We start from the raw sequence: 12,923 nt of genomic DNA, 5'->3' as shown, positions 1-12,923 counted from the left end.
GTCACGGCACACCAGTTTTGATACACATCTTGCAAGCCAAACGGTTGCGAGCCCACCATGAGCGTGGCAATCAAGTCATGCCGCACGTGGCATGACTGTCATGATTTTTACGTTACAACCTGTCATTTATGTTCGTCATACAACCATGCCACGCTATACCAATTTTGGTATACATACATTTAATGAAACGGCAGCGAGCGCTCCAAGAGTGTGTCATGTAAATCAAGCCTTACATGACATACACGTCATAATTTACGTATTATAGCTTATGAGTCCTGTTTCTCATACACTCCTGTCCCGCCATACCGATTTCGGTGTATATTAAATGAACTAAACGGCAGCTAGAGCACGAATACCGTAGCTCACGCAGGTCGAGGGTCAGCCCACTAGCGACACGTCACTCTAACAGCACCCAGGCCTTGACGAAGTTTGTCTAGGTGGCATTGATTGAAGGCGGTGGCAACATCCATGAGGTGATTACGAACGCACGTAGGAATCGTTTGTTGAAAGAGGCGCCCAAAAAGGAAACACTTGAGCGCGTCGATGTGTCCAGCTTTACGCCATTAAAATTACTACGCCGTGTACTCTCGGCGCAAGAAATGCATTCGCATTTCCTCACGATTCCCTTCGGGGAGGTGGGGGCATTTTTTTCTGCTTCATCAGACGACGCTGCCGATCGGTAGTCGAGGCTTCTGAGAACACGCAAGCCAAGAGTAATAGCGCTGCACGGGACCTGGAATTTACAAATAATTCTCAATCAGCTAGAAATCGTTCCCTCTTCCTTCTACAAGTAAGGCCATAGACCCAAATGACCGCGCCACATACCCAAGTTCACGGCCATTGGCTGATTTGAGCATCGTGCGCTGCATAGTTACCGTGGCGGCCGCTGGAGGCCACCGCGTGCCCGCGCGCGCGCTCGTGATCACACTGAAAGTAATCCGCGCTTTCGAAGGGTAAAAAAAGCTGGCTGATCCCTCTGTCATAGGAATCAGTATAACACGAAAGTGAAACGTGTCGCTACAGAAGTAGTTGATTCTTTATAGTGCATTGGTATAGGAGACCTTGTAGAAGTCTATCGTTTGGCGGATATTGGCCTCGAGGCCCACCACTTAAAACGCCGGCGCCACCGTCGGCGTGACGTGCTTGGCAGGATCACGTGGTCTCAGCGGCCGCGTCGGCTGCTTGTGGCGCACTGCCGCGTGCTTTGAAAACGAGTTTCAAGTACCACATGCGCTGCGGTCTGTTCAAATTCGGAAGTTTTCTCTCATTTTCCACTCAATTGAAACCATTGTAATAGAGTGGCTGCCTCCGAAGGCGACGAACATGGGGCTCTACCGCTCGGTGCCGCAGTGCCACGCTTACGCAAAGGAGCCCAGTGTCAGCCTGCACTGGTAACCGCGGGACAAGAAACTGCGTGAAGCATGGGTTGTAAAGCTAAGAACCAGCAAGTAGCCATCCGCTACGAGTCTTGTGCGCAACAAGCACTTCCGCGACGAACACTTTTGTTACTGCGTCGGGCCTGCGATGTTCGGTGAGTAGCAGACAGCGCGCACTGAAACGATGGCTCGCGCGCGCTTCCCGCCGGCAAATGATGCTTATCTGCCACAGGATGGTAAAAGCGCTACCTTTTACCACGTGCGATGCCATCTCAGAACCCTCCAATGCGACCTCTTGATCGTCGTCCCCGTGCTCAGTGTCCACAAAATGGGCTGCAGATGCGCAAGTCATTGTTTAGATACGTTGAATTAAAAAACGCACAGGGTCCCTTATGCAATTCGTTAAAAATTACTAGAAGGCGAAAGCCATCTTCTTCTTGTCAGTCGATGTACTGATTCTCCCGCGCCTCCCTCCAAAAGCGTTCTGCACCTAACGCGGTTTTGCACGGCCTCTGTGACCGATCACGGAGGCAATGCAAAGCGACCATGACGTGTGAATACTTCATCATGTGACGTCACATTATGTGACGTCATAATGACGCTACATATTTTGGCGATCTGTGACGTCATGATGACGTCATATGGTGACACCATCACCATCATTATTTTTTGCATCACTCGTGTTGACGCCGCCGACGCGGGACGCCGACGGGCAACCTTCCCATTTGATGAGGCATGCATTGCTTCATAAGCTACATAAATTTTGCATTGCCTCCGTGATCGGCCCACCGGCCAACCCCATTTATTTTCTTGGAGCCTCATTTATTTACGTGGGATAGATGCCGCCCTGTTGGCGTTAGACACGACACTGCTGCCAAAATTGCTGGGACTTACTCGCCAATTAATTACTATCCTGTTTTGCGGCTGCTGGTTGCTGCAATAACTTCTATTTTATTCACCGCTATTTCAAGTTCATGAGGGTCCTAGTTCACAGCCGACGTTTGCAGAACAAGTCCGGCAAACATTACTGTATTTTCTTTATTTTCCTAGGCGTCGCATGCTACTACATGCTCGGTGTCGTAGACTGGTTCTTCTTCCACCAGCAATCTCGAAGTGGTGAAGCTTTGGTCTATGAATTTGTTGATGACAGAGAGCGGCAAGTTCACTGGAATGCAAACGGAACGATAATTAAGGAGCATTAAAAAAAGGCGTCGCATTTGCTTACGTTTTGTGTGAGCACCAAACGAAACGAATGCGCTGAATAAAGAAACAGAAGCAGCGGCATTTGCCCGCTGAGTAGACCGATCAATACGCAGTGCGAGACAACTTGTCAAATGACATGGAAACGTACCCGAATTTAGACCGAAAAAGAAAAAAAAAAACACTGAATCGTCGGGACGGCAGATCACAAAGATTCCATGCGCACCGAAGCCGCAGTTGTAAAGAAATTGTTTTTGAACTGCTCTGATAGCATCCGCGCAACAGTGGTTGTTTGTTTACTCACAAATTCTCATATTTTGCGGCCTAAAGTTCCCAGCGCGGTGCCAAAACGCGCTTGTAGCAAAAGCGAAACCATCAGTACGAACATACACGCAGACGCTCATACATGCAGAGGCACCGTCAGTCGACGCGAACCCGTGCAATCGCTGGCTTGAGGCTTCTTTCTGTTATGCTCCGTTTGGTTATACAGGCAGTCTCCTCTAACGAGATATTTCACATAGTTTGCACTCAGCGAATGACTACCTTTCACGCAAGAAGCCGGTTCAGGGGTCTCCAACGCGGTGACAGCGTGAAGCGGGTGCTCGGTTTTCTGCAAAGAGACAGCGACTGTAGACTATCTTGTGCTTTCAGTTCGTCGAAAATGATTATTGTGACATTAAAGAACACAGTTCATTTCGAAAGTACTTACAGAAATTCCCTGGAGGGCTTCCGCGACGTGTTTTTGTAGAGCGCCGACAGCCAAACCTACACTCTTAATCATGTCCTGCTTAAAGTGGCAGTCTATAGCCCGGAAACGAGACGAAAAATCTAACGCCTATAGACTGTCTGTTTAGCCGGCCCAACCTGTAGGCGGTGCCACCCGTAGCCGTCCCTCGGCGTAGTAGCTTTCTTAGCGGCTCATCTCATAGGCGGGACTCAATATAGGCCGGAGATTTTTCGTCTCGAATCCCGGCTAGTTGAAGGCCGGCTATAGACATCTCCTCGTTCCACGTGACCAGTTGTCCTGGCTACGGAGAGTCCTACCTACGGTGCGTCCCAGCTGCGGCGCGTCCTAGCTATAGGCGGTGTACGAAGCGGCAAAAAAAAAATTTGATTTAGGTCACCTTTTAAGCTCTATTCTGGGATTTGGAGGCTTAGACACATATTTTATGACATACATAATCCATATACACATATTACATTCAGAAGTAAACCACAGAAAAATTCACAGTAAACACACGGGGATTCGAACTCGCGAACACTCGATCGTCAAGCGCGTACGCTAGCCACTACACCACATCACGCCGCGGCCACATTGGTAAAAGAACGGAGGTTTATATGCACCAATGCGTCGCTGCGTGCTCTGGCGTATTAGTGCAGTGGATGTCGTATTAAAATGTAGCGTTCACTGATACGTAAGGAGGCACTTTTTAAATGACATTCGTGAAAATATATAAGGGGTCACTCAAGTTATTGCTGGGAGCATGCTTGAAGCGAATTTGCGTGCTTGGTATAAAAGATAAAACTGTTCCGTCTATATTCGGCACTAGTGCCTCGGTGACATTTAAAGAATCTTGGCGCGCATACCCGAGTTCTATTGATGTTAGCCGTCAGCCTGTTGGCTTTCATGGATTGAACGAGGTTTCAACGTCAAGATTCGCTTGCCGTGGAACGTGTGCTCGAAATCCATCCGCGCCAACCGCACAGCGACGTAGCCGTATAAAGACGGAGAATCGCCGTGTTCTCAGTAACGTCGCTGGCCGCTTCACCGCCGACGGTCACCGGGCCGGTAGCCGATATCGTCACTAAGCCTATTCAGTTTATTTCGAAGCCGTAGTCGACCGTGCTTCAGAACAAACCATTCACGCTCATGTGCCAGGATGTTTTACCTGTTACCGTCGTAGGCTCGACCCTCTCCCCGTAATAATTACACACTGAAATGAACATGCGCTGATAATCGTTGTATTGTCAGCCGTATATACAATATGCGAACACGCCCGAGCAGCTGCGGTACGCCGTGCACGCACTGCAGATGAACTTCACTTGTAAAGGAACTCATCTTGGCTCTAAACGTTGGATAGTGCACGTCGCTACCCCTCAAATGAATGGCACTATTCCAGCAGACATTATTTTAGCTTCAATAAAAATGTGGGCGACGTTTGCGTCGGCCATGGAAGCGAGGAGCTGGCGCTGATTGCATGCAGCTTCGCAGTCGCTCGGCGGACTGCGCCGCGGAGAAAATGCCGTTTATGTTGGACGCCACTCGCGCGACATACGTGACTCGTGAATTGGGCTGTGCACGCTGGAGACGCGGCTCGCTGTTCGCCGTTTTCAGGCACGCAGTGCGCAGGCAGGAATACATGGACTGGATCTTATATCCGGCAGCACTTATCGCAATTATTATTTGTGGCGTTCTGTTACGACTCCATCAGTGGCCATATTTTTGTGAACGTCTGGATTCACGATGGTATAGCGGTCCCGCCGCGCTATTTAAATCACTTCACACTCAATCTCAAAGCTGCTATATTTCTCACATAAGTTTACTGAAACATTTTCTGGAAGCGCGAGTTCATGCAATGCACTAAGTATAGCATTGGTGCGAAAGGCACTTTCATGGGCATGCAGTGCGTTGTACAAGTATCACCTTTTGATAAATTTTTGACAAGTCTCGCCGTGATTAATACGGCGGAACACGCAAACATTTACGAGCTACATCCACACAGCTGCATTTGCATGCGCACGCGACTGGGGAATGTTAGTTTGTTGTGCTAGAGTGCATGGGGTAGCCTTCTGGAGTTTTACGTATACACGCACCTAATATTTTATGTGCGAATTACTGAGACGCGTTGCGTACAGCAGAAATCCAGAACGTAGTATAGTGCTGCATTAATAGAAAATAATTTGCTACCATCGAGTAATAGGTTCTAGTGTTACAGAGCTATGCGCAGATGCTAAAACACAAGGTATAGTCTACGAAGGATGCAACTTTTGGAGCAAGCTGGATTTTTTTTTATTGCGCACATGCAAAGCGGTTGCGCTTCAGTGTGGCAGTCGTCAGGAAGAACTTAACTGCTAAATTATGACATATCGCAAGAAAGTTAACATGGACTGGCCATTTGTCGAACATGGAGTGTTTAACGATTTCTGAACTTTTTAAGCCAATGTAGCGATGTTATGCGAGGTACGCCCACCGGCGTGCGCGCTTCGCGCTGGCACCTATGTACGTTCCAGAGGACGGTCATTTATTTATGCAAATAATATGCAAAAAGGGTGAACGGTTTTGCGAAATCTTGAACACCTCGTGGAAGCTCTACGGCCTGCACTTGATTTCGACAGCATGCCGTTACTAATAGTAGAACGTTAAATTAGATATTTACATTTCACGGCAAACGATTCGGGCGTTTGTCCAAGGAAGTATTTTGTTTTTTATCACTACCAACCTATTTTATGTCCACCTGAGGACGAAGGTCTCTTCACTAATCCCCCACTGATCCTATCCAGCGTCTTCATTACTATTTTTGTGTGTTTGTGGCATGCACAAGAAGGAAGAAAGCAGTCGGGTTGCGGTATCCCTAATGCGGACTCCCTTGACGTCAAGTGGCTAGCCGTGTAGTGGTTGATGGTTGGCTAATGGAGTACGCAGACGTTGCGTTGGCTGGGCACGTACGCTATACTGTATTCAGAAAGTAACGCGCGTATACCAGTGTCCAGTCTTTGAGAGATGCGCAGTGGCAACAAACACAAGAAATTGTGCACACGAAGCTCTGGTTACCGTATGCTAATACTACCGCATTTTAACCACTTGGGATTTTTTTAACGTGAACCGATTACATCACATAGGAGCGTTTTCGCGCTGTTCCCCCTTGATGGGTACCTAGATTAACCATTAACAGTGAGCTTGTAAACTATAAGCACGCAGTGTGTTTAGACATGCGTGTAAAAATTCGCATCGCTTTTTTTTTTTTAGTAGCGGCGTTTAAAGCATAGACGCACCGCGTTCCCCATAAATGTACCGTTCAGCGGAATCATTTCGGTTGAGAATGACTTCACGGACCATACCAGCTTCATAGTTCAAGAGTACCCGCCGTGTCCAGGGTGTACAAGCATGCGAGAAACAGGTACTGCTCAGGTGTAAAAATAATTATTTATTGTAAAAAAATACAAACAGCGCTAAAAGCAATGCTTAGCGCTGAAGGAAACGATAAACGTGCCATGCGATGTCTTTTTTTTTTTTTTGGACAAATATATTCTGGGGCTTAACGAATACCTTTGATCTTTTCAATGTGTCTTCAGCAGCTTCCCGCCGGCAAAACACCTGGGATACAACTGGGTTCATAATACTCTGCACAAGACGAAGTATTGAGCATACCCAATTGGGTACGTGAGGTCCTTAATATAGTACATCGTCAAGCACCAAATAAGGGCTTTCTCTAGAAGCGTGCCAACCGAAGGTTTCACATTCTCTTGCACTTGATCGCACTAGAACGCCTTGTTGTCGTACTCCCTCCAAATTCAGCGGTCAGGTGATGGGCGGGCTGCTGGCATGTCATCCTGACGGAAAAAAAAAGAAAAGCAGAGGACACATGCGACGTTATGTTCTTAGATCACCTGGTGTCTTCGCCCATCACACAAAAACTTCTACCTGGTAAACGGACGTTTCCAATCTGTTATACACCTTGTCGAATTTTGTGTAGACAGCGTCACAGAAGTTACAAGTATGAAACTGTTTTCAGAAGTTGCTAATGAAGCTTTCTAATAGTTTTTTAACCATAATCTTACTACAGCTATGAGAGAAAGCATAGCATGATTTCCTCAGATATACTCATCGATCTCCACGAAATACATGCGGGCATTGCACATCTGACCGAGTATTACTTTGACCTTGTCGAACTTCTCCATGAAACTTCCAGTTTTTCTTAAAAGTGAAGCTCTGTTTCGAATGTCGGCTGCAAGTCAAAACCACAGCACAGGCGCAATTTGATGAGAATCACGTACAAGGAAAGCAGTTTAACAATAGACTCACGATTCATTCGTTAAGTAAATAAATTGGCAGGTAAACTTGCCTTGAAATTGGGTTGCACACTATTGCACAATATTGCAAACGAATTTTCTTTAATACCAGGGGAATGCCAGTTGCGGCGAATATTTGAATGGTAGGAGCCAATGCATGATTAAAAATTAATTCGCTGCGGCGGGTCAATGCTCGGCTGCGATATTTAGATGGGAGTTAAACACACACATAAAAAAATGAATAAAAAACACAAAGAAAGATCGTATGCTCAGTTACGGCATTGTAAACAACACCACGGCCGGTGTTGCTGCTGCTGCTGCTGCTGCTAGAGACCCTGTAAGGTGTGAGCTCCTGGCCAGTTGCTCGATAAAATTGCGCCTGGCTCTTGTGTCAGAAGGTTTTGTCACCTGCAAACGTATTCAAATTCTGTGTATACTAACACGAGGATGAACTAGAATTATATCCCTTATTACGACTGCTGTACGCACTTCACTTCCCTGTAATAACATTAACAATGAGCAATCCAACATAAATAATAAGCTGCCAACGAAAACAACAGTACTTTTATACAACCACGGTTATATATCGCTGTTGCATCGCATGAAATGATGGATGAGAAAACAAAAATGCAATCAACTAGCTAACGCCTAAATTACATATGACGCATAACTTCATCGAGATCCGCAGTTTGCGCAGGCACCAGAGATGGTGCATGATGCACTGATGTACTTGCCCACACTTCACTTGGCACTGCATAAGACCAATGGGCATATGTGAGCAGACCACAGAAATAAGTGAAGGTACACAGTAAATACGCAAATGTATTCACGAGCATGAATGAAGCTGGCTTTAAACTTGTTAGAAATTAGGCCGCAAACCGCGTTTTAAAGACTGTCGCTATTCAGAAAGTGAAATTGCTGATTTTGCCTCCTAAAAACATGACATGCCGCTATACTCGGCGACAACTTTCCTTGACAGCACTGTGGAAGCTACAGAACCGAAGTGCATGCCTGCTACCGCGTCAAGAAATAGTACTTACGTTTACTGATAATTTTCTCGTTTTTCTTGCTCAAATAAATGTTGCTTTATTTATTATGAGACTGAAACAGTTGCGGGAAGTCGTAGGTAAAATACAGTTATTGTTCACCTCGCAAGAATGCCTTCCTTTTCTTTCCATTTCTTAGACAGCACGACCTTTTCAGCATGCCCGTTTTCCGAAGTAAACATGGCGTCCGTGACGTAGTGGGTCAGTGTGCGGCCGCAAACGCACCGTTTAGTTCTCCAAGAAAAATGTACTCGTATATGACACTAAAATGTACTCTGAACATTCGAAATGTCTCTCCCGTTCACATTCCCTTCACATTTTTCGTGAATATGTTTTCTAAACACGTTAACGATGCGAGCGAGCAAAACCGAAATCAGCCGCAAGCTGCCGTACTACATGCGGAGCAACACGAATGTGCGGAAGCCCCACCTCCGTAGCCTTCGCTCCAATGTCAAGATAAGTTGTCGTCGAGTATAGTCGCATCTATGAGCGCCTGATCCAATGAAACCTACTAATGTCTTCGGTACTCGTAAGTGCAGTTCCATTACTTTTTGATTGTGGAAAAATTTTTCCGCTTCCTAAAGGTAAAAAAAGAAATGTAAATGCCAAGTATAACGACCTACCATGCAAGCAGATCGTAATATCGTTCAACTGCAAGCAAAAATATGCTTCCTTTGGTTGACGCACTGTATCATTGACCATAAATGCAGAGACCAGTTGCTAGCCGAAAGATAAGAAGCCACGCGAGAGCTAAAATTACACAGCCTGTCAAGCAACACGAATTGATTATCTCGGTGACACCTGTCAAGAGCGATGAAAGCGTCTGAACTGTATGAGAGTTCACAATAAATGCGACCAGCGCGACAACACGTGCGCGACTATTGAGACGGATGACGATTACAACAAAGATAAGTACTCGTATACTATACGCGTATAGTTACTCGTACGCATAACTCGTATAACTCGTATAGTTATTTCAAAAGCCGCCAAAAGAATATTCTGGCAGTTCAATGCCGTCACTCATATACATAAGCGCAAGCATTCAACAATGTGAACGCTAACAGCACGAACATATATGTGAAGAAAGAACAGCACTCACCCAGTTGGATATGATGCGCCGGGCTGCGTCCGCAGTGTGCGCACCAGCTAGACAGAAATGGCGCGAAAGCGTCGTGTAATCCTGCGTCAACAGCTTGCGTGTAGCCATTGGACGTGCAAGGGGATGTCGCTATGTCCTCGCAACACCCCCCTTAATATTGAGATAAGAGAACTTTTCCATGGCGGCCGAGTACCGGCTCACGCGTCACGCTCAACAAACGTCACGCTCAACAACAACCTATCAAACATCCGCCGCTGTCGTGGAATGCGCTAGAACTAAACCAACTAAACCATTTCGCGCCAAAAACGCAACCCCTTTCCCGTCGCACAATATCTTCGAACTCTCGTCCTCTCGTTTTTACCTCCTTCCTTTCTTGTCTCTGCGCAAAAAACAGCAGAAGCGGAGTGCGACGGAGAGCGTCCCCTATTCCCGTTCACGCACGCAAGAGAGAGTGCGTAGTTAGCTCCATGCGTATACCTCCTCGCAGCATTGCTCGCCTTTGCGGCTGACGCTGTCGGCGCATGCGTATACACCGACTCTTGCGCCGACAAGTTATAACACGCGGGAGCTTACGCTGAGCTGTAGCCAGGATTCTCAATTACGCGGCCCACACCGACGCGCCACTAATACTGCAGGCCGTCTATAAGGCGGCGGTGAAGGGTGCACGTTTTTTATATGCACTTGTCACGGCTAACTCCCTTTCGAATCCCTACTATAGCCGGGAGTTTTCCTGAGTTTTGAAGCGTCCCGCCTACAGGGCATGCGTTAGCCAGGATTTGATTAAGAGTATATGGGGAGCGCGCCGGCGGTATCCTGCCTAGCACGCAATCGAGGCGCGTCCGATAGAGGGCGACTCCGTAACTCCTCGAGGCCAATAGAACCGCTTGATGTGGACGCAGCCACGTTCACGCCTAGTGGCACATTGTACCGACGACTAACGCCCATGATCATGATTTAGGCATGGGGGTAGCCGAAGTTGTCAAGGACACCGCAGGGTGAATCCCGCGCAAAGATGGCATCACCAAGCACATGATAAACACTGATACTGGATGTGCACTCCTTCAAAGCGTCATGAAACGCGAAGAGAAACGCTACGTGCGTCGTGTCTTCCCTCTAGCCTGGCCGTTAATTCTCACAGGGCGACCGAGGAACGCGGTGTGACAGCCAGGCGAGCGTCGGAGAACTATTTTTCGATATAGATGGAGGCTATGAGCGAGGCTTGGGATAAAGCCACCAACTTGTGGTGTGTTAAAGCGTTGACGAAATTACACTTATATTGGAAACGCGCCGAATGGGTGGTCGTAGCAAGGGCGCATTTTTTTTTCGAGCCTAGTGGCTCACATGTCACCGCCCCGATATAAAGGGGACGCTCATAGCATCCATCCATACATCCATGCAAGAGCACTATGAGAGGAAAGTGTGAAAGATGAAAGGCGCGTTCATGTAGCCTCCGTTATGTCTTTGGCGGTAGCTCACTGGGCTAAACACCCACCAGCCATCGTCGATGGCCGAGAGGTCATGGGTTTGCGCCTGCAACGGAACATTTTCTTATAGTTTTTTTTCTTTGCCATCTGATGGGGTTCATTTTCCTGATGTATTTCCGCGACGGAAATACGTCATGAAAGTCTTGGTGGACCCCGGCATAAAACACTTTCGTGTTAGATAGAAAAAGCGCTCAAGGCCATAGCGTACACGTGACGTAACTTCTTTCTCCCGTGACATCCCTTCCTGCTTAGCTTCTAGCGCGCTCGCCGAGACGAGAAAAAGCAATCGCAGCGTGCGAAAAAATTCTTTACTTCCGCTCGTACTTAACAGATTCTAAACATTTTTGCGGCGTACGATTCGTCAGGCAATAAACTCATTTAATGAAGGCATTCGATGGTTACTTGGAAATGTGTTACAGGCCCCTTTAAGTGCGCCCTTCGCGCCATCTAGCGGGTGATAGGGAACACGCTGTAGCACCTCCGAGCTCTGCATACCACCAGCTGTAAATGGTGCATATCAATCGCTCGCCGTTAGTGCGTTTGTGAACGTATGCTGCGTGGCAAAGTTGACTAACGCAGCGCACTGAGTAGCTAGGGGTAGCAGCTTTGAATTCCCGGTCGCGCGCTTAGGAAAATAGTTTTTCTGAATTATTTTTCTTTGCGGCTTTTATATATATATATATATATATATATATATATATATATATATATATATATGCGGAACATCACTGCGGCGGCAAAAAGCCGCCGAGAGTGTCCCTATAATTGCTACCGGAATAAAACTATTTCAAGCACAGAGATCTAGTCAGGAAGAGAAGGAAAGGGAGAAACAAATCAATAGAGAGATAAAGAGAAAAGGGTCGGAAGGAAGGTGAAGCGAGAAATAAAGGAAGAGACAAATAGAGATAAATGTACAAGTAGCCAGAACGAGAGAGAAACAACCAGGTGTAAAGAAAAAGAAAGAAATAGAAAGAAAAAGAGACAAACAAGAAATGGAAAAGACGCAGAGAAAGAGAGGAATAATGAACGAGAAAAATAGGAACAAGAAAGGTCGCCCAGATCCGCTGCTCCAATCGTGCGCCACTAGTGGAGTAATTCGAGCAAGCTGCGCCACTTTTTTTTGTTTGTTGAAATGAACGTATGTGTGAACTATAGACTGAAGGTGCTTAAAAAAAGACAGACGGGGCTTGAAATTACCTCTTGAGTACAGTGTACGAGAATTCCGGCACATTATACTTTTGAGGCTTCAAATGAAGGGTGCATTCAGTTTTACAGCGAGAAGTATTCTGAGATCACAACCACAGCCGATTTCAGTGGCGTTGCTGTTGCGGCGCAGCTGGTGTTAGTGGCGTCAACCTGGAAGAGCGGATCTGAGCAGGCTTCCTGGTTTCTCTTAATTTTTCGCTTTCTTCCTTCCCTCTCTTGTCTACGAAAGCGCCTTCGGAAGTCTCATGGCGCTACACGATCGCCATATCTGCTCTCTCAGCCTCTTCACTTCGTCTCTGTGCGGTTGTTGTTCGCTCAAAGGTGCGGACACTATATCCTTTCACCCCTCCTAGAATTGTACAGAAAATTACTTCTTATCGAAGGCTCTTATGTTTTTCCCATCATGTCTCTTTGTGCCTCCAGTGCAAGCTGGGCTGTTTTAGTGCAAGCTAGGCTGTTTTAAGATGAGAAGCACCTCTTGTTCGGGGGTATGTCCCGCGGC

Source organism: Rhipicephalus sanguineus, chromosome 9 (genome assembly GCF_013339695.2).
Source record: "Rhipicephalus sanguineus isolate Rsan-2018 chromosome 9, BIME_Rsan_1.4, whole genome shotgun sequence".
Taxonomy (NCBI): Eukaryota; Metazoa; Arthropoda; class Arachnida; order Ixodida; family Ixodidae; genus Rhipicephalus; species Rhipicephalus sanguineus.
This window is presented reverse-complemented; position numbering follows the sequence as displayed.